The sequence below is a fragment of the Lynx canadensis genome, chromosome F1 (assembly GCF_007474595.2).
Source record: "Lynx canadensis isolate LIC74 chromosome F1, mLynCan4.pri.v2, whole genome shotgun sequence".
Taxonomy (NCBI): domain Eukaryota; kingdom Metazoa; phylum Chordata; class Mammalia; order Carnivora; family Felidae; genus Lynx; species Lynx canadensis.
The window spans coordinates 12,106,105-12,128,798 of NC_044319.2; the positions used below are offsets into that span (position 1 = coordinate 12,106,105).

The window sequence follows — 22,694 nt, forward strand, 5'->3', positions numbered from 1 at the left end:
TTCGAGCCCTGCGTTGGGCTCTGTGCTGACAGCCCGGAGCCCGGAGCCTGCTTCGGATTCTGTGTCTCCCTCTCTCTCTGCCCCTCTCCTGCTTGCGCGCTCTATCTCTCCCTCAAAAATAAATAAGCATTTAAAATTTTTTTTTTTAAATTTTAAATTTTTTAAAAATTAAAAAAAGTACTTTAAAAAATTTTTTTAAAAGAAAGAAAAAGAAAAGAAAATTCAGAAAAGCACAGGGAAGTGGAAACAAATCACCCGTGATGCCGCAGAATTGGAATGGAATTGGCATCCCATTATACATTCATTACGATGCTTTTTCTGTTTTGTTTGATAATACATCATAAGCTTTTGTGATGCTTTAAAATATATTTCTGCTGTAGTTACAACTAAAAAAAAAAAAACCCCAATATACAAGTAGATGTAAGTACAGATACACCTACAACATAAAGATGAACAACGAAGGATAAAGTCAATCTTCCCATGGCTTAAATGGACTTTATCAAAACTTCCCAGAAAGGAGGGAACGGGAGAAGAAAAAAAAAAAAAAACTTATCACACAAGGGGAGACCTTGTGGCCTATATGCCTGAAGTGTCTGTCCCTCCCCTGATAGCTGACGCTGTCCCGAACAAATACGTCAATCTTCCCCGTACAGCTTTCGGAAGACATCCTACGTCAGTTTTTCGAGCTTCTAAATCTTCCTGCTGAAACTCCATTTAAATTGGCCTGTGGTGTTATGATTAAGCATTTCTCTTTTCTATCTTTGCTCTCCAGTTTTTGAAAGGGAAGGAAAGGCAGTGAAATCAGTCATCTTGGCAAAGGTCTCCAATAGTAAGCATGTTCACCCACATAACCATGTTTATGTCCTCTCAGCCCTACCCAGGGGTTCATTGATTCATCCCATATATTTTTGTGAGGATATGCTCCGTGCTATCACATAAATGGATATAGGACACAGTCCTGTCCTGAAGGAGTCAAAGACCTTTGAGGGACAGGCATAGAGACAGATAATGACGAACATCACGGAGGAGCCAGTATATACACCCATCCTTGCACAGACCCCATGAGAGGATAGCGAACTAACTGCCTGCTGGGGGCAGTGGAGAGGTGTTTGGAAAAGGTGCTGGAAGGACACGACCCTTCGGCTGGGTGGAATAAGCCGGCTTCTTTTGTTCAAGCTCAAGTGGTTGGACACGGACACGCAGAAGAGACTCTAAACTCAGCAGATTAACTAGGAAGTGGTTTTACACATTAAAAGTATTTTTACTCTTCCAAGAGCCAACGGTGTCTGGGGCCCTTTGATTACCAGAAGGCTGTGATAACCACAGAGAGGTTATCACCTACAATAGAACACTAGCAACACAATTCAATGGTGACCTGTTTATAAATGAACACCACGAATAGACTATTTAAAAGTCACTGAGGAAGTGGAGCAGAGATACTGTTTTTATGAGCTACCATTACTGAGCACTTAGTCTTAGGCCGGACGTTATGATAAGCTTTTAAAAATCTGTATCTCACTTAAATCCCCACAACGACTTTCTGAGGCAGATTCCATGGCACAGTCGGTCCAACTACTCAGAGATTATTACGATCGGCATTTTATTGAAAAGGATATTGAGATGGGACGCCTGAGTGGCTCAGTCGGTTCAGCGCCTGATGTGGGCTTGGGTCATTATCTCACAGTTCGCGAGTTTGAGCCCCACATCAGGCTCACTGTAGTCAGCAGCGTGGAGTCCGTCTCAGATCTTCTGACCACCCCCCCATCTCTCTCTGCCCCTCCCCTGCTCGTGCGTGCATTTTCTCTCTCTCAAAACATTTTTTTTTTCAAAAAAAAAGGAAATTTTTTTCAAAAAAAAAAGGAAACACACTTCTCTTGGTAGTCTGGCGAGTATTCTATGCTCAAAAGCTCTGATAATGAAAGATGAGTCCAGAGTGAAAGGAAATCGAGCTACTTCTCACATCCATGTCAGGACGTGGTGTCACGTCTCAGGTCACCGAGGCTCTGTTACCGAGCCTGCTTGGGTTAAAACTGCCTTGATCAGAAAGGGAAACTGTAGCCAACTTGCTGATTGTATTTGTTGTCTGGAAACGTGAGGCAGACGTAAAAGTGCTCCGATTCAGAGGAAAAAAGGCAAGACCGGATGGGAAGTAGAACAGGCTAATTTCTGAGCCTCGCTGTTTTGCGTATAATAAAAGATTAAAGAGCTGCTCATATCTGGATCACATAATTTTCTTTCTCTCAATGCACACAAGGGAATGTTACCTCTAATGACAATTATGCCTGCTCTCTGCAGTCAGTTATTTCTTTGGGGATACATCTCCTAAATGGATACCAAACTGAGAGAAACCTACCTGACATATTTTCATCACACAATTTCATCCAGTAAAGCTGGTTTGATGACCCGAACTGCTCTTGAGACGAGTAACAGCCTCACAGTTTCTGTAGGTCTGTTTTTAGCACCTCCAGCATTCTAGAGGCAGGGCAGCCAAATATAGAATTAAAAACACTAATTTGGCATTCAGAGGCACCTCTTGTGGTTCAGAAAAGTGCTCCTCTAGTTAATGAACTTTTTGTTTTTTTTTAAACTGAGAACTAAGCAAATTATGCAGTGAGACCTCTCAGGCAAGCATCGGTCTATGTAACAGCATCACCATCAACAATTTATTGACTGGCTGTTGTGAGTAGGACATTGTTTTAGGGTTTGGACTTGACACAGCTATTGAAAGTCAGTTTGCTGAGTTTGCGCAGAAAGCTGCCTCTGGGTGCCCTTGGTCTGGTTGGAGATGTAGGTCACATGCACAGAAGGGAGAGATGGTGACCTGAGATGGGGCAGACCCACACAGACCGGAAGGGCAGCCTGAGCCCAGGGAGACAGCTCGCTGGGAACCGGCTACACACGAAGTGCATCTCGCACTTGCGACAAGTCTAGACGATGTGAATCTTCCCAGATAGCCAATTCTATTATTTCTGAAAATGTTAATATTTATTAGGTTTTAGAAACTGAGCAGTTTCAGATTAAGCAGAGAGGGATTGCAGGGGAGAAATGCATCTGCAGTTCCTTCTGATGCACACGTGCACACACACACACACACACACACTGTAGATAGGCTTTTTTTAAAAAAAATATTATTTTCAACTACAATACATTTCTGGGGCGCCTGGGTGGCTCAGTCGGTTGAGCGTCCGGCTTCGGCTCAGGTCACGATCTCACAGTTTGTGAGTTCGAGCCCCGCATTGGGCTCTGTGCTGACAGCTCAGAGCCTGGAGCCTGCTTTGGATTCTGTGTCTTCCTCTCTCTCTGCCCCTGCCCCGCTCATGCTCTGTCTCTATCTCAAAAATAAATAAACATTAAAAAAAATTTTATAATACCTTTCTTATGGGTCTGGTAAATGTTGAACATTTTTTTTCTTTGATGCTTTCCCCTGAATTCCTAAATTCAGAGTCAAGAACATATGACTTCCTTCGAGACCCTTGCCTTACACTGGCAGGAAGGGTCTGAACTCTATTAGGGAGCAGGGTCCGAGCCAGGTTAAGCTGAGGGTTGAGTCCCTAGGAACTAAGTGAGGGAGGCCCTGGAAGGAGTCAAATGGGTGGGGGTGGGACCAAATCCTTAGGAGACCTGACCACGGGGGGGGGGGGGGGGGGGCACAGTCAACATCAAGGCAAAGAGTAGGAGAGGGCGGGATTTTAAAGGGAGAGGAGGCCACCGGACAGCGGAAGGACAGGCTGGGATACAAGAGAGGCACCCATCCCATCCTCTTTCTTGGTCAGCCTGGCTTCCAGCTGAGGAGGACAATCAGGATGAGTATCAGGAAAGGCAAATGTCATCTCCTGCGTTGTGAAAAGAAAAGAGTTTGGGGCAGGGTCTCTTCAAGAACTTGCAGGACTTCTCTGCGGAAGAGGAACCGTATTTTCTGCAGAGCCTGACACGGCAGCCGTGAGACGGTCACTTGTGTGGAGGCGGCTGCGGGCTCTGGAAGGGTTCTCCTGGCTTCCTTCAGGCATTGGCTCTGCTGCTTGGGCCTGGACCTCGTCCCCCTCAGCGGGTGGTCAGGTTCTCCGGTGCAGGAACCGCGTCTCAGTTGTTCCTATATCCTCCCACTCCTAGTATACTCAGTAACCATCAACCGGAGCACGCCAGATTCCCTGCCTCTGAGCGAGTCCCTCTCTCCACAAGCCGTGCGCTCAGAGCTGTGATCAGTTCTTGGCCTGTCACCACCACTGCTTCTCCATAGCCCTGGTGGGACTGGTACCTCGTCCGTGGCCGTCACATTCAGTGCTTTCCTGCCACACACTTACTTACGCACGACACAGCTTTCTGTTTAAACACAAATATAACAGGGGCACCTCGGTGTCTCAGTCTGTTGAGCCTTTGACTCCGGCTCAGGTCATGATCTCACAGTCTGTGGGTTCGAGCCCCGCGTCGGGCTCTGCGCTGACAGCTCAGAGCCTGGAGCCTGCTTCGGATTCTGTGTCTCCTTCTCTCTCTGCCCCTCCTCCCACTCATACTCTCTCAAAATAAACATTAGGGGCGCCTGGGTGGCACAGTCGGTTAAGCGTCCGACTTCAGCCAGGTCACGATCTCGCGGTCCGGGAGTTCGGCCCTGCAGTCGGGCTCTGGGCTGATGGCTCAGAGCCTGGAGCCTGTTTCCGTTTTCTGTGTCTCCCTCTCTCTCTGCCCCTCGCCCATTCATGCTCTGTCTCTCTGTCCCAAAAATAAAAAAACGTTGAAAAAAAAATTTAAAAATAAACATTAAAAAATTTAAACATAAATGTAATAAAACTGAAGAAATCCCATTTTTTTCCCCCAGATAGATTTGGAGGTGTATTTTTGGAATGGCTTCCTGAGCAGTATCTCTGTCCTGAAGGTGGGACTAAGAAGTCTGACTGAGTGGATTCTTACCCAGAGGACGCAGATCCCCCAGGCCTGAATAGAACGAGGGTAAACTCTAACTGGACATCCCGCTGGCCTGACCACCCCTGAGTGAGTCTGTCAAGTGCAGAGGTAATTTTGAACTATGTCCTTGTAAATATCTTGGTTCTCAAAAATGGTATTGAAAATACATATAAACTAGACATTAAACAATAGATTAGAATAAAATAAAGAGCTGGAAAAACAGCAGCTGTTTATCAAGTCCCTTGGCTGGAAGCAATCAAATCAAGTCCAAAGTTTAATCTTCAAATAATTTTGCGATTCTGGCTCCTGATAAAAGGGAATTGTTTTACCAAAAGGTACAATAGCCACTTAGGGATTTGCTTTCCTTTTAACAATGAAGAGACAGGAAAAGGCGTAATTTGAGATTTTCATTTGGGGTGACAGTTTTGTACTCACACTGTGCTTAATAAGTGCTCTCTTCCTATGCTGATGTGTTGTTTTGCTCTTTGCTCTTACAAGAAAACTAAAATTTGTAGCTCACCTGTCAATCTAATTAATGAAAGTAAGTTTCCACAATAAAATAGTCTTTTGCTAGAATGCAAACATAAAGTAATATATTCTCTTATGAAAGATCCATACCATACAAAAGGCAAAAAAGAAGAGGTTTAAACCATCCATCCTATCAACCATCCTATCCCCCAACCACTGTATTTTTTAAGACAATCACGGTTAATATGTTGGTAGGCTTTCAGACCTTTTAGTTTATATGTTCACAATAAATTTGCGGCAAAAATGGATTCAAGTTTTAATCTTTGTATATTAGTTTTTAAAAAACGAAACTGCACACTAAGACATCTTTTCATGTTAATAAACACACTTCTACATCAGCCTTTATAATGGCTGCATAGTATTCTTTTTTTTTTTTAATTTTTTTTTCAACGTTTATTTATTTTTGGGACAGAGAGAGACAGAGCATGAACGGGGGAGGGGCAGAGAGAGAGGGAGACACAGAATCGGAAACAGGCTCCAGGCTCTGAGCCATCAGCCCAGAGCCTGACGCGGGGCTCGAACTCCCGGACCGCGAGATCGTGACCTGGCTGAAGTTGGACGCTTAACCGACTGCGCCACCCAGGCGCCCCAAGTAGTATTCTATTTTATAATGCAGCATAACTTATTTAAACTATCCCATACTGATGAAATCTTGTTATTTTTGTTTCATCTAAAAAAATTACAGGATGTGATTTCCAGCATATTTTATAAAAGTAATGCCTGTGTCAAACATTTATGTCATTATGAATTCCATTGAAGAGCTGCCTTTTTTTTTTTTTTTAAGGTACTAACTCCAACTGATGGGACACATGCCCTTAAAATAAAAAGTTTCCATTATGTATCCAAATGTCAAACTTAACGATTATTGAGAAGTTTACTGCTTTAAGGCTGAACATGAGGCTGCTACATTTTAGGTAAATAAAAGTCTTTATTAAAAACTAGGAGGTCAGGGAGCAGCCAAGATGGCAGAACAGCTTGGAAGGTTTTTGTGTCTCGCGTCCCTGAAATACAACCAGACCAACGCTAAACCGTCCCGCACACCTAGAAAACGGATCTGAGGATTCACACAACAATCTGCGCCACCTGAACCACCGAACTCAGCAGGTATGAGGCACAGAGATGGGAACTGGGGAAGAGAACTGCGGAGGAGAGGGAGCCGCTTTTGCGTCTGGAGATGGAGATGGGGGGGGGGGGAAGGAGATACAGGAAAAGCACCCCCCCCCCCCCAGCAAAAGCAGCTGGAGAGAAAGCGGAAAAGTGGAAACAGCCGCAGGGACTAAAAAGGGAGAAAGGAGAAAGGAGAGGCTGTAAATTCCCTGAAGACTCTATAAACAGGGGGAGCAGAGGCTGAAACTCCGCAGCTCCATACCTGGCGGCGCTCGGGTGGGAAGGGCGAATCCCCAGGAGCAGAGTGGAGTCCGGGGGGCTTCGGGCCACATGGGAGAGATGGTTCCCCCGCTGGGAGGACACCTGGTAGAGGCGGCGTGGCCCCCGCACAGGCAAAGACCCTGGCGGACCCGGGAGAACGGCCACATTTGCTGGTGCTGGAACAAGGTCGCTGGGGGCGGAGCCTGGTGCCAGATGCGTGCTGTGATTTTCCATAATCGCTGAAACGCCGCTGCTACACGATGGCGCGAACTTTCTCTGGGGTGGGTTGGCCCCGGCTGCAGTCTCGGGGTGTGGGCAGCAGCACGGTCCTGCGAATGCTCTCGGGTGCAGCCAGCACCCGGCCATTGCTCGGTCAGACCCTCCGCAGAGGGGCAGAAAGGGTCAGAGCCGCGGTCCCTCAGAAGTAAGGCGTCGGGAGACACAGCCGCATCTGAGATAAAACTCAGGAGGGAGGTGCTGCCTGGGGCTTAGTCACGGACAGTGTAAGAGCGGGGAGTGGGCGGAAGCCGAAGACAGAAGACGGGTGCGGATTGCTAAACTAATCCGGGAGAAGGGAGTTCGATACTAGAGAGGGGGTAGCTGGGCCACACCATTGTCACCATTCCCGCGCATACGCACCTACAAGCGCCACAACAACCCACCCCAGTAAGCTAAGCAGCGCCATCTAGTGGAGAACGGAGCCGTTACACTAAGCCCCGCCCAACTGGGCTAACCTCGCTCTTCAGGAACACAAATCTCTCCCCTTGCTTAGTTTATGGACTAGAAAGAAGTCATAGTTTGACTTCTAGGGGAAAACGAAGTAATTTCACTTGTATTTCAGTCTGTTCCCTGGTCCATCTATTCAATTTTCTTTCTTTTGTTCCCCTCTTTTTCATTTCATTTCTTTTTCTTGAATACAAAGAGAAAAAATTTATTTTTATTTTCAATTTTTATTAAAAATTTTTATCTTTAATATTTTTCTACTATATTTTTTACTTTTGTGTAAATTTTTTTCAAATTCTATTTTACTTCCATCATTTCATTTTATTCTACTTCAGTGTGTTCATTTTTTTCAAATTTTCAAACAATTTTCTTTTTTTTTTCTTTTTTACCCTTTTTTCTCTAATCTGTCAAGCCCCTTTCAACACCGAGACCAAAACACACTGAGGATCTCGCATCATGTATTTGATGTGTGTGTGTCTTGTTTTTAATTTTTTAATTTTAATTTTTTTAATTTTAATATTTATTAATTTATGTTTTTACCTCATTAATTCCTTTTCTCCCTTAAAAATTATGAAATGAAGGAATTCACCCCAAAAGAAATAGCAGGAAGAAACTACAGCCTGGGACTTAACCAACACAGATACCAGCAAGATGTCTGAACCAGAATTTAGAATCATGATAATAAGAATACTGCTGGAGTTAAAAATAGATTAGAATCAGATTATCAGATTATTATGCAGAGATAAAAGAAGTAAAAGCTAGTCAGGATGAAATAAAAAATGCTATAACTGAGCTGGAATCTCAAATGGATGCCACAGCAGAAAGGATGGTTGAGGCAGAGCAGAGAATCAGAGATATAGAGGACAAACTTATGGAGAACAATGAAGCAGAAAAAAAAGAGCACGATTTAAGAATTAGAGAAATCAGTGATTCATTAAAAAGGAACAACATCAGAATCATAGGGGTCCCAGAAGAGGAAGGGAGAGATATAGGAGTAGAAGCGTTATGTGAGCAAATCATAGCAGAAAACTTTTGTAACCCAGGGAAAGACATAGACATCAAAATCCAGGAAGAACAGAGGACTCCCATTATTCAACAAAAACTGACCATCAACAAGGCATATCATAATCAAATTCACAAAATACTCAGGCAAGGAAAGAATAATGAAAGCAGCAAGGGAAAAAAAGTCCTTAACCTACAAGGGAAGACAGATCAGGTTTGCAGCAGACAAACCTATCCAAAAAACTTGGCAGGTCAGAAAGGAGTGACAGGATATATTCGATGTGCTGAGTCGGAAAAATATGCAGCCAAGAATTCTTTATCCAGCAATGCTGTCATTCAAAATAGAAGGAGATTAAAAGTTTCCCAGACAAACAAAAATTAAAGGAGTTTGTGACCACTAAACCAGCCCTGCAAGAAATTTTAAGGGAAACTCTCTGAGGGGAGAAAAGATGAAAATACATACATACATACATACATACATACATACATACCAAAAGCAACAAAGACTAGAAAGGACCAGAGAACACCACCAGAAACTCCAACTCTACAAACAACATAATGGCAATAAATTCATTCTCACTCTAAACATCAATGGACTTAATGCTCCAATCAAAAGACATAGGGTAACAGACTGGATAAGAAAACAAGATCCATCTATATGCTGTTTACAAGAGACCCACTTTATACCTAAAGACACCTTTAGATTGAAAGCAAGGGGATGGAGAACCATCTATCATGCTAATGGTCACCAAAAGAAAGACAGAGTACTCATACTTATATCAGACAATCTAGACATTAAAATAAAGACTGTAACAAGAAATGAAGAAGGGCATTTTATCATAATTAAGGGGTCTATCCACCAACAAGACCTAACAATTATAAACATTTATGCACCAAACTTGAAAGCACCCAAATATAAATCAATTAATCACAAACACAAGAAACTCATCAATAGTAATACCATAATAGTAGGAGACTTCAACACCCCATTCACAACAATGGACAGATCATCTAATCAAAAAATCAACAAGGATGCAATGGCTTTGAATGACACACTGGACCGGATGGACTTAACAGATATATTCAGAACATTTCTCCTAAAGCAGTGAAATACACATTCTTCTCCAGTGCACCTACAACGTTCTCCAGAATAGATCACATACTGGGATACAGATCAGCCCTCAACAAGTACAAAAAGATCGAGATCATACCCTGCATATTTTCAGAGCACAACACTATGAAACTCAAAATCAGCCACAAGAAAAAATGTGGAAAGATAACAAATACTTGGAGACCAGAGACCATTCTACTAAAGAATGAATGGGCTCACCAAGAAGTTAAAGAGGAAATTAAAAAATACAAGGAAGCCAATAAAAATGATAACACCACAACCCAAAACCTCTGGGACACAACAAAGGTGGTCAGAAGAGGGAAGTATATAGCAATCCAGACCTTCTTAAAGAAGGAAGAAAGGTCTCAGATACACAACGTAACCTTACACCTTAAAGGGCTGGAAAAAGAACAGCAAATAAAACCCAAAACCAGCAGAAGACAGGAAATAATAAAGAATAGAGCAGAAATCAATGCTATTGAAAGAAAGAAGAAACAAAAACAAACAACAACACAAAAAAAAACCCAGTAGAACAGATCAATGAAATTAGTAGCCGGTTCTTTGAAAAACTTAACAACATTGATAAACCACTAGCCACTAGTTGGATCAAAAAAAAAAAAAAAAAAAAAAAGGAAAAGACCCAAATAAGTAAAATCAAGAATGAAAGGGAGAGATCACAACCAACACTGCAGAAATAAAAACAATAATAACAGAATATTACAAGCAATTGTATGCCAATAAAATGGGCAATCTGGAGTAAATGAACAAATTCCTAGAAACATATACACTACCAAAACTGAAACGGGAAGAAATAGAAAATTTGAACAGACCCATAACAAGTAAAGAAATCGAATTAGTAATCAAAAATTGCCCCAAAAACATCTGGCCAGTGCCGGATGGCTTTCCAGGGGAATTCTACCAAACATTTAAAGAAGAGGTAACACCTATTCTCCTGAAGCTGTTCCAAAAAATAGAAATGGAAGGAAAACTTCCAAACTCCTTCTATGAAGCCAGCATTACCTTGATTCCAAAACCAAACAAAGACCCCACTAAAAAGGAGAACTATAGACTAATTTCCCTGATGAACATAGATGCAATTATCCTCAACAAGATATTAGCCAACCGGATCCAAAAACATTAAAAAATTGCTCACCACGACCAAGTGGGATTATACCTGGGACACAGGACTGGTTCAATATCCGCAAAACAATCAATGTGATACATCACATCGATAAAAGAAAGGACAAGAACTACATGATCCTCTCAACAGATGCAGAGAAAGCATTTGACAAAATACAGCATCCTTCCTTGATAAAAACCCTCGAGAAAGTAGGGACAGAAGGATCATACCTCAAGATCATAAAAAGGTAGGTGAGGCCTACGGGCCTCAGCCTAGTGGGAGGAACTGACTTAAAAACAGTAATTACTAATATGATATATTGATTGCAGGCTATCAGTGACACTTCACAGATGATAGATGGAAGCTTAAACCAGCTAGTTGCCTTGTCCAGGACTGCAGATCTAGTAAATACTAGAGCCACTTCCTGAATCCAAGGCCACAGAGTCTGACTTCAAAGCTCATGTTCTTTCCATGTCACCAGGCAGGTTTCTAAGACCTCATTTGGCCCAGAGAGAAGCCACTGTACATTATTCTGTGTGCCTCTGTGGTGCCACGAATGCTTCCAGAACATCCACACAGCACGCATTACCTGGGCACAAAGCTGCACGAGTCAGAGCTGCAACAGCAGCAGCAAAGTGCGTGTTGCGTGTTCACGCACGTCGGCACCGTGGGGCTCTGTTCAGGCCAAGTGGCAGCAGCTGTGATGTGATCACAGGGATGCTTCTCTTCTAAAAGCTATCCTCCCTGGGCTATTTCGGTTTCAAAAGATTCCATAATCGGAGGCTCAGGCTGCAGGAATTCTGGGAAGATGATGGGGTAAGTGCAACATCAGCGACCTCCTTGTCTTCAATACCTTAATGTAATTTAACGTGTTTCCAGTGACCGCAACGACGGCACAAAGGCTCCATCCTGCCCCACAAATGAGTACGATTTTGCCACCGTCTGGCTTCCTCCTCTAAATTGCCTAATCTTGACATGTGGGTGCATCGTGGGGGGACACACTACATAGTGTGTGTGTATGTATATATATATATATATATATATATATACACGCTACTCCTTCGAAATGGGACCTGGGATCCCCCGCCTGGTGGCCCACCTGCTGGCAGTTCAGGGTTTCCACTCTGTACGGCCTGCTACTTCACCCCTGTCCTAAGAAGCTTCAGTGCGTAAGATGATTACTTAAAACTATCTGTTCGAATTTGTGAATGACAACAGACAATGAAGATCAACAAGTCAAAATCATGGAAACTAAATAGGGAAAATAAATGCTTCAGAATAAAGAGGAACCCATACAACGGGGAAAAGGCAGTTTTTAATAAGTGGTGTTGGGAAAACCGGACAACTATATGCAAAAGAACAAAACCGGACCACTTTCTTACACCGTATAAAAAACTAAACTCAGTGTCTCCGAAGGCAAGGACAACAACCATAAAGATAAACACATGGGATCACATCAAACTGAACAGCCTTTGCAACAGCAAAGGAAACTGTGAATAAGATGAAAAGGCAACCCACGGAATGGGAGAAGATATTTGCAGATGATATAACTATGAGGGGTTAATATCCAAAATATATAAATAACTCACACAACTTAATATCAAAAATCCAAACAACTCAATTTGAAAGCAGGCAGAGAATCTAAATAGGCATTTCTTCAAGGAAAACATACAGATGGCTAACAGGCACACACAAAAAAAAGGTGCTCAACATCACTAATCATCAGGAAAATGCAAATCAAAACCAGATTGAGAGATCACCTCACACCTGTCAGAATGACCATTACCAAAAAGACAAGATATAAGTGTCAGTGAGGATGTGGAGAAAAAGGAACCCTGTGCACTATTGGTGGGAATGCAAACTGGTGCAGCCATTCTGGAAAACAGTATGAAGATTCCTCAAAAATTAAAAGTAGAATTACCATATGATTCAGCAGTTCCACTTCTTGGTATTTACCCAAAGAAAATGAAAGCATTAATTCAAAAAGATGTATGCACCCCATGTTCATTGCAACACTATTTACATAGCCATGAGATGGAAGTAACCTAAGTGTCCATCAATAGATGAGTGGTTAAAGAAGTGGTGTATATATACAACAGAACATTACTCAGCTGTAAAAAAGAATGAAATCTTGGGGCACCTGGGTGGCTCAGTCCATTAAGCGTCCAACTCTTGGTTTCTGCTAGGTTATGATATTACGACTTGTGAGTTTGAGCCCTGCATCAGGCTCTATGCTGACACCGCGGAGCCTGCTTGGGATTCTCTGTCTCCCTCTCTTTCTGCTCTCCCCCATGCACACTCTCTCTATGTCTCAAAAAAAATAAATAAACATTTTTTTTTAAAGAATGAAATCTTGCCGATTGCAACAACATAGATGGACCTAAAGGTTTTTATGCTAAGTGAAATAAATCAGAGAAAAAGACAAATAGCATATAATTTCACTTATATGTGGAATCTGAAAAACAAATGAACAACAGCAAAACAAACAAACAAACAAACAAACAAAAACCTAACTAAAAAAAAATAGAAAAAGACTCATCAATACAGAGAATAATCTGATGGTGATGGCCAGAGGGGAGGAATGTGGGAGAATGGGCAAAATAGGGAAAGGGGTAAAAGGTACTAACTTCTACTTCTAAAATAAAGACGTGGGGATACAATGTACAACATAGGAAATAGAGTTAATAATATGTAACATCTTTGCATAGTGACAGATGGTAGCTAGATTTATGGTAGTGATTACTTGGCAATATATATAAATGTTGTATCACTATGTTGTACACCTGAAACAAATATAATATTGTATATCAAGTATACTACAATAAAAAGATCATATGATACGGTTGAAAAGTTATAAAATATTGTCTACAACAGAGAAACCAAGCCATAAGCTAAGCAAAAACCTTCCTCCAGAAAGTGCTTTACTTCATGAATCTGAAAAGTCAGAAGACTATTTCATACAACTTGTTATCTGCTAGATTCAGTGAAAAGAGGAAGTGGCATCAGAAACAGGCATGAGGAAAAAAACAAGTTCACATTATGTGACAGAGCTAACAAAATAATGGCAGAAAGCAGTAAAACGCAGAATTGTTGCTCTAGAAAACTAAATGCAGAATATGAAAGAGTCTCTATGTTGTTATGATTGAGAACTTGGTTCTTGAGTCAGGTGGATTTGGTTTCAACTCAATTACAATTCAGCCACTTGTCAGCTATATGGCCTTGAGAAAATTACTAGAGCTTTATGCTTCATTCATAAAGTGAGGGGACTAGGATTGAAGAAGATAATACCTTTATCAAGCTTAACACAGCACACGGCACCCAGCAAATGCTCCATACCATAATGCCTATTATTATTTTTGTGTTAACCAATAAACTTGGTATTTGTTCTTTGGATTTAGGCACTCAGGATCTTCTATTAACATGCCATCATCCCTGGGAGAGATACACGTGCACAATACGATCATTATTGTTGAGCAAACACTTCACATAAGGCAACTTGTTCAAGCAATTGCCTAAGAAAAAGGAAGAGATGACCAATATTTTGAAGAGTGAGGAAAGCTGAATTTCCCCAGTGCGACCATGACAAAGCAGGTAAAGAGAGGCACGAGGGAGGCACCAGATTCTGGGGTCCTCCCAATCTCCTGCGCGTGACAGACCTGACTGCTGGAGAATTCTGATGGTGCTAACAGACCCTACCCCTGAGTATGGAATCATAAACTGTTCCCTATGGCCTGTAGAAGATTCATATTCTCACTAGGGTTCCCTGTGTGACTCGATTGTTCAACTTACATTCTTCTACTTTAGAGATGCTCAATCTTCAAGGATCTCGGGTATACAGACACAATTACACACAAAGCGTCATGGCACGGTCTCGAAAAATTGCCTTACTCATATGATCGCTAAGATCCCAACGGAGGTGATAAGTGGTGGTGAAACAACCAATCAGACCAGCAGATTCCATCGTTTCTAGGTGGTATGTACCTGTGGGAAAAAGACGTCATAATCACGGCCTCCTTGAGGGGCAATATAAGAGAGCAGGTGGTGACGAGCAGAATGGGTCAGCACCAGAGACTGGTCGGCACAACTGGGCCAGGCCCCCGCTTTGGTTTGGGCACTGCCACAGGAGCCGCGTGGGGGCAGCGTCCCTTCCTGTCCTCAAGCAGCTAGAAAATTACACAGGAAGCCCGTTACACTAACCTGGCAAATGTGGATGATGAATAGTGGCTGCCGTTCCCCAGGCATCCTTATACTTCCCCTGTGAGTACCTTCCATTGTAGAAAACTCTAAACAAACCAGAATTAACGGGAATTCAGCGTCTTCCTTTCCATCGTGAAAAGTTTCCTTGCCGAACCCTTTTAGGAAACTCCATTTGGGGAGGGAGGGTTAGAAATTGGAAAAAGAAAGCCTTAACATCAGCATGTTAACTATTTTTATGTGTAGAAAGCGAATATCTGATAGGAGAGATTTTACACAGAGAAACAGTTTGCTCTAAAAAGCAGTGATGGTGAACCCTCTCTATATGACATGGGCGAGTCTCATGCTGAGTGAATGAAACCAGACCAAAAAATTAAAAAAAAAAAAAAAGTGGAGGTATACTGAAACTGAAAGATTCTATAAAGTTCAAAAACAGGTGGGCCCCACCTATGCTGCTAGAAACCAGGAGAGGGATTACCCTTGGTGGGTGCGGTCAGTTAAGAACTAGAGGAGGTAAGGAGGGAAGCTTCTGGGGTGTGTTTTTTTGAAATGGGTGCTGATTACACAGATGTGTTCAGTTTGGGAAAATTCATCAAGCTATACATCCTTGACATCTACCCTTTTTTGTGTGCATTTTGTATTTCAAACATTTCAAACTGGCAATAACAACTGGCTAAGTTAGTTAGCCTCAGCATTCTGGCTTGATCGTGGTTTCACCTTTCCAGAAAAGAAGCCATCAATCATTTTAAGAATGGGCAACTTTGGGGGGGCAGGGGGAGCTGGAATACAAAATTCAGAACTTGGGCTTATTAGGTCATTTTTGGGTCGTGGGTTTCTTACATTTATAGGTTTATTCTCCACATAGCACAGCAGCATGGGTTTTTTCCTTGATTCCAGCCCTTAAATAGGGTATTTTCTCTTTTTTTTTTCTGAGAAGACAAAATGTGCCTCCAACACCAATACATGCATTTAACCACACTTGGTAAACCAGAGAAAGGTATCGGGAGGAGAAATTTGGTTCTATTTCCTATCAGAGAGAGTAGAAAGTGTTTAAAACTTGTCAGGGGAAACAATCTGTGAATAAATGTATGCCACAGAATGGAAGTTTCAGACTTCTCTCTTTGCTCTCAAGATCTGTTCCCCCATCTGCTGCCGTGTCTTCATTTCTCACTCCCAGAGCCAGCTCTGACAAAGGGCAGACTGGGCCAGAGACGGTTCACTTGAAACCTATCACCCAGAGATATAGTAAAGGATTCACTGTATAACCAGTACATACAGACACGTGCACGCACACACATATATACATATATCACCCTAGACTTCTTTCTCTTAATACCTGCTGAGTATTGCTAACACAGTTCACCCAAAAGAAGGTGGGGGAGGGTTGACATGCTTTGGGTTATAAATCTGAGCATTTGTGTTAGAATAAGATGTTTAACTCACTGGAGAAATTAATATTTATTGAGCAAAAAACCAGGTACCTTACATATATGATGTTTAATCTCACAATGAACATTAATCTTATAACAACCCTGCAGCACTGACATATCTATATCAATGTCTCTATCTAGCCTCAGAGAGATTAAATGCTGGGGGCAAGGTCACTTAACTAGGAGTGTAAGAATCAGACAGCTCAGAGCCTGTTTGGGATTCTCTCTCTCTCTCTCTCTCTCTCTCTCTCTCTCTCTCTCTCTCTCTGGCTCTCTCTTTCTCTCTCTCTCAAAATAAAAAAAAACTACAAAAAAAAATAAAAATTAGATATTATAAAAATCATAAATAATTTTTAAAAAGTTGCTTGAAATCTTGGGATCCGGAGATAGGTGTGGTTAAGAATTTGATGTAAAATATCTACATACATGCATGCACACACACATATACACACACATCCCTAGATTTTTCTCTATATAAATGCATCAATAGGTTTTAATGAAAACAGATGAATAAAAAATAAATACAATGTTATGTGCTTTGACAGCATGCCTTTACTTTATGGCATGTGTCACAGTAGTCACGAAACGGCGATTTACGTGATCATTGTTAGTATTGCCAGGAATTGAGTGCACAAAGTCTGGAGCTAAGCCCCCTGGATTTAAATCCCAGATCTGTCATTGACCAGCTACGTAATCCTGAGCGAGTTACTCTTCTTTCTCAGCTTCTTTGTCTGTAAAAAAGAGACAAAAATAATACCCACTTTCCAGGTTGGTATGAGGAATAAGTGAACTGTACGTAAAATATGTGGGACAATGTGAGTCACATATTAAGCCCAAACGTAGTAGCTATTGTCTTAGTTGCCCGAAGTTTTCCTTTCCAGTAAACTCCGTGCATGCAAGGACTGTCAGTTTTGTTTCATACTGTGTCCTCAGCCCAGTACATAATGTGTGTTCATTATTAATGGTATTCGATACATATCTATTGAATGGGTGAAGGAATACCCATTTACTGCTGAGGTATTTGAGATTGACAGAATAGTGGGAAACATCCACATTTTTGAGTCAGGCAAACAGATTTCAAACCTTATGTCCTCATCCTCAACTGTTGACTTTTTTAGGGGGGAGGGGAGGTCAACTTACAGAGCTTTTCTGAGCCTCCGATTTCCCATCTATAAAATGGAAATAATAATTCCTTCTTGCAACACTGCTGCATGGATTGTGACAGTTTATCGATAAATGGCAGTGATTTTTTTTTGTACAAATGTTACATTATAGTATCCAGAGTGACTGCTTTCCACGACCCAAGGGGGTGCGATCCATATGGAATCCAACATAAATGGTGTCCCCCTGATAACGCAGCATAGGAGCCCCGAGGCCCCTTCCACAGCCGGTCATGATAATTATGCAGCAGCCCTCCATCAGAGTCTCTCAGGGTTGGGTGTATTTGGGGTCCATAAGAGCAAATTAGGGTTAATATTAGCTGCAGAGACCTTCTACAAGTGATACTCCCTTCTTAAAGCCACGGAAAATGAGGCGCAGCTATAAACTTGGGACCTGGGTTTAAGCTCAACCCTTTGAAATTCCAGGTTTACTATTCTGTAAAGCCCAATAAAAGCAGTGGCAGAGGAAGAAGGGTAAGGTAACCTCTGAACAAACAAGTGGGTATTGGTGATTGAGCTATGTGCTGCTTTATTATTCGTCAACATCTGTCATGCTCCAGAGCTGGGTACCACCAACGCCATTCTGCACGCCATCTCTCTCTTGCTAACCCACAAGCTCCTCAGCAGGCACCCACGGTCAGGACAGAGTTACAGAGCACACACAGACCCTCCTCTGCAATCAGATGAACAGGATATTTGGCAATAACAAGTGGCTTGTGAGGAAAAGTGAGTTTCTTGGCATGTTCCTTGTCAGCATTACAAAGCTGAAAGCTAAATTTATCTTCCCTTACTCCGCCGGCACACTCTGCTGCCCGAATGTGTTATTTGTCTGCCTCTGCTATTGTTGCTGCCAGTGTGTGAATCAGGCCCCAGCCTCGGGTTTCCCTAGGGCTTTCTTCTGGGCATCATCTGAAAGTGTCAGATGAGTAGTCACTGAAAGGCCAAGCTGGGGACCGACTAGCGCTCGTCCAGGGAGGCTTTACTTTTCAATAGAGCAGGAAGAGGAAGTGGTGGCCTATAACCTCAGGGAATTTTCCAGATGGCCTACCCAATCTTTCCCCTGCTCTGAGGAAGTGGCTCAGCCTAGAACACCACCGTACATGGGCGAAATGCAAACCCTAACCAGGAGAAACAGACCCTATCCTGCGGCAGTAGTTCAGGACCACCACCAGATTCTGTTAAAACGTTTGAAAGACTCAAGGACTGTCAACATGAAAGGATCTCAGGTTAACTGTTGACTAGAACGTTGGCTTTCCCTTTGTGGAAGAACGGGCCAATCACATCTGTCTCTACCAGTTCCCCCAAAGAAGAGAAAATATACTGAGGTTGCAGCAAGACAATATGAGCTAGATGTAAAGAAGAACTTCCCGAATACTGGTTTAATCACATGTTGCAGCTGTTTGTTTGTTTGTTTGTTTGTTTGTTTGTTTTCCAGGGAGGATCTTTTCAGGGTCCTTCCTGGAAAAGGAAAGCTAAGATTATCTTGCAGCTGACCAGAACTCTGTAGGGTCTGGGTCCACCCTGACATTTATTCTATTATCCCTGTAATGAAATATGGTGGAATGAGTGAGAACGTTTTGTGTTCGAATGTTTTAATTTTTTTAGCCTTCTATTTTTTTTATTTTGGGACAGAGAGAGAGAAAGAGAGAGAGGGAGAGCGAGCACAGGCGGGGGAGGGGCAGAGAGAGGAAGACAGGATCCAAAGCGGGCTCTGTGCTGACAGCAGAGAGCCCGATGTGGGGCTCAAACTCATGAACCACAAGATCACGATCTGAGCCACTCGGGTGCCCCAAGATGTCTTTCTTCTTATTTACAAGACATAAATAGATGGATTACATTTGTTTTTAAACCTTGATTTAATTCTAACATTTGTTGAGCACAGCTCAACAGTGAGCAGTTTTCAGGAGTTAATTCTGGCCAGGGACAATATTTCAGGAGCTAATCATCTGGTAGAGAATCTCACACACACACAGACACACACACACACACACACACACACACATCAGATATGTGTGACAGACTGTGATCATTACTATAATCCCACAGAGTGCTGTTGCATGTTAGTAGAGGAAGAGATTACTCCTAAGTGGGGATTTAGGAGAAATCGCCTTTCATGAGCTAGGTCTTGTAGGATGGGCTGGGAGTCAATAAGTGGGGATTGGGGAAGGTATAGGCAACAGCTCCAGTGAAGATCTGGGAACAAGAGACTGTAGAGCCAGTTCAAGGAAAGTCTACTCGTCTAGTGCATCTAGAACTGAGGACCAGAGACGGCACCAGCCAGACCCCAGCACACAGTGTAATGGTGACTAGATGTAGTGATAGCGTGTCAGGTCAGGTTCTCCAAGACACGGGCATTTAGATGGGCAGACAGTGAAATATTTAACTCACCTTCTGGCTCAAGAGCTATGTTGGAAGGAACCCCCATGGAGGACAAAGGGAGCAAAGCAGAGGTAGGGAGGGAGAGCCTTCGGAGAAGGAGAAGGGGGGAAGGAAGGGAGGATGGGAAGGAGACTCTGCAGCCCTGACACAGGAGGAGACTCAGCCCTGACACAGCTTTGGCCAGACCGGCAGGGAATCCTTAAGGCCAAGTCCTGCATAAGAGGAGCCCCACACCCCTACGATGAGCCTGTACTGTATCACAAATGTCATCAGTCATTGGCCGGGAGCAGCTGGAAGGATGTGTAGCCCCAGCGTGAAATTGGTGGTGGATCCAGAGTGGCAGCAGCTGGGATTGCCAGTCAACTCTGCCCTCGAACAGGAGATCCGAGGGGGGGGGATGTCAGTATCATTGAATGACTCCTGATTAAAGACGCACAGCTTCCAACATTTCATCACAAAGGATAATGCTTGCTGAAGTATCTGCTGAGAATCCTCGTTCTTTGTTGTTGTTGTTGTTGGTTAAGGCAATTCCCATTTCTGGCTTGCCAAAAGGCTTTCTTTTCCTTTTTAAAAATCATAAATTATTTTTTGTGTGTAATTTTGAGACGAGTACATGGTTTTTCTCTTCTTATCTATTAATCTGGTAATTTATAGTTAAGGATTTTCTAATGTGAATTCTCTCCTTATATTCCGGAAATAAACCTAAATTGAACATGAGGTTATATTTTTCATTTCTGCTATATTTGGCTTATTAATACTGTGTTTAAAATTTTTTCACGTATATTCGTGAGTGAGATTGGACGATCATTGTTTTATCTTACAAAGTCTTTATCTGGTTTTTGAATCAAGAATATTTTGGCCTTGTGGAATAATTGGGGAATGGTTCTTTAGAGCTCTAGAAATTGTTGAACATATGTGGGAAAATCTGGGATTTCTTTGTTGGTTTGGAAATTGGTAGAACTCACCTGTAAAACTATCTGAGCCTGATATGTATTTTCTCTGTGGCAAGAGTTTTAACTACAGATTCATATTTTCAATGATTATGGGAAGGACCATTCATTCTTCCTATTTTTGGGGGTGAGGAAAGTTGAGAAGTAATTTTTTTCCAGCAAATTTGTTTAGATTGACTATTACCAAATATATTTTTAGTGAGTTTTTCTTTTTCTTAATTAAAAATTATCTGTGAGGATCTTTAAAATAATTTTTGTGTCTCCTAATTTTGTAATTTTATCCATTTTTCTTGTTATTAGATTGGTCTACTTTTTGATCCTCTTGATCCAGTTCTTTTGGTCGCTATATTAACTCTGCTCTCAAATAGAATCCATCTGGGGACGGGCTTTTTTTTAAGGGGGCTTTGACAGAGAGACAGAGAGAACAGAGTGTGAGCAGGGGAGTGGCAGAGAGAGGGAGACACAGAATCCAAAGCAAGTTCCAGGCTCTGAGCTGTCAGCACAGAGCATGACGTGGGGCTCAAACCCACGAGCCATGAGATCATGACCTGAGCCGAAGTCTGACGCTCAATCAACTGAGCCACAAAGGCACCCCTCATCTTTTTACTTTCTTATGGTTTATGCTATCGCTTGCTTTTCTAACTTCTTAAGTTAGATGTTTAATTTTTAGCCTTCTTCACTTTTCTAACATAAACGTCACAATGACAAATTTTCCTTGACATTTCTTTTGCTGCACCCCACAGTTGCTGGTGTGCTTTGTTTTTAATACCATTCAATTGTAATAGTTCAACATTTTCTTTGTGATTTTTTTGTGACTTTTGAGTTACTTAAATATTTTAAATTATTAAGCATACTGGGATTTTTTAAAGTTTATTTTCTACTATTAACTTATAACAATGGAAGAGGCTCTGATCTGTATGATTCTAGTTCCTTGAAATTTATTGACACTTGCTTTATAGTACATATATGATCTACTTCTGTATATTCCATATATAGTAGAATTGCTTAGTTATTAAGTGAAATGTTCTATATCCATCCATGAAATCAAAGCATAGGTGTTTTTGCATGGGGATTGCAGGTGAATACACAGTCTGAAAAAGATGAGAAGGCTGATTATCTATAGCATTGAACTCTTTAAAGAAATTGTAGTGTAGGAACAAGCAGTGGTTTCTAGTCTCTGGGCCTTAACTACCCTCCAGGCAAGAGGTTTTTTTAATTTTATTTTTGTTTTTTAATCATCTGTAAATACATCTGTATTTTCTCGACTAATGGGTTTACTACTATCTTGCAATGTTGTAATTTTAACGAGAGTTCCTCATAATAGAAAAGTTTAGAAACTAGTCCTGTGGTTCTATGCTTTCAAAGAGATACTGATTTCTCTAGAAAGTTCATACAATGCTCCAGGAGTATTTAGCACAATTGTGCAAGGCATGTGCACCATCCAACATGTCTTCTGCCTGTTAAGTCTAAATCCACATGAAACTGACCACACAGTCCAAGTGAGACCAACTGACAGGCCTTTTCAGAAACTTCCCTGCACATCGAGTCTGGGTCGGCTGGTCTGCATCAGGGTCTCTATCAAAATTGTGTTTTTGAAACTAAGCTTGCTTTCATTTAAAGAGTGAGAACTGATTCACACTATATTTTTTAATAATTTTTTAATGTTTATTTTTGAGAGAGAGATAATGGGGGAGGGGCAGACACACACACACACACACACACACACACACAATCTGAAGCAGGCTCCGGGCTCTGAGCTGTTAGCACAGAGCCTGATGCAGGACTCGAACTCACAGACTGCAAGATCATGACCCGAGCAGAAGTCAGAAG

At 42.0% G+C, this 22,694-nt stretch overlaps 1 long non-coding RNA gene across 1 annotated transcript; it reads left to right on the plus strand.

Moving 5' to 3' along the window:
* The first annotated feature begins 6,416 nt into the window (after positions 1-6,416).
* LOC115504778 lies at positions 6,417-14,741 on the plus strand. Its single transcript, XR_003965813.1, has 3 exons — positions 6,417-6,531; positions 14,150-14,342; positions 14,556-14,741. It is a non-coding gene; the product is annotated as an uncharacterized LOC115504778 (long non-coding RNA).
* Positions 14,742-22,694: the final 7,953 nt, after the last annotated feature.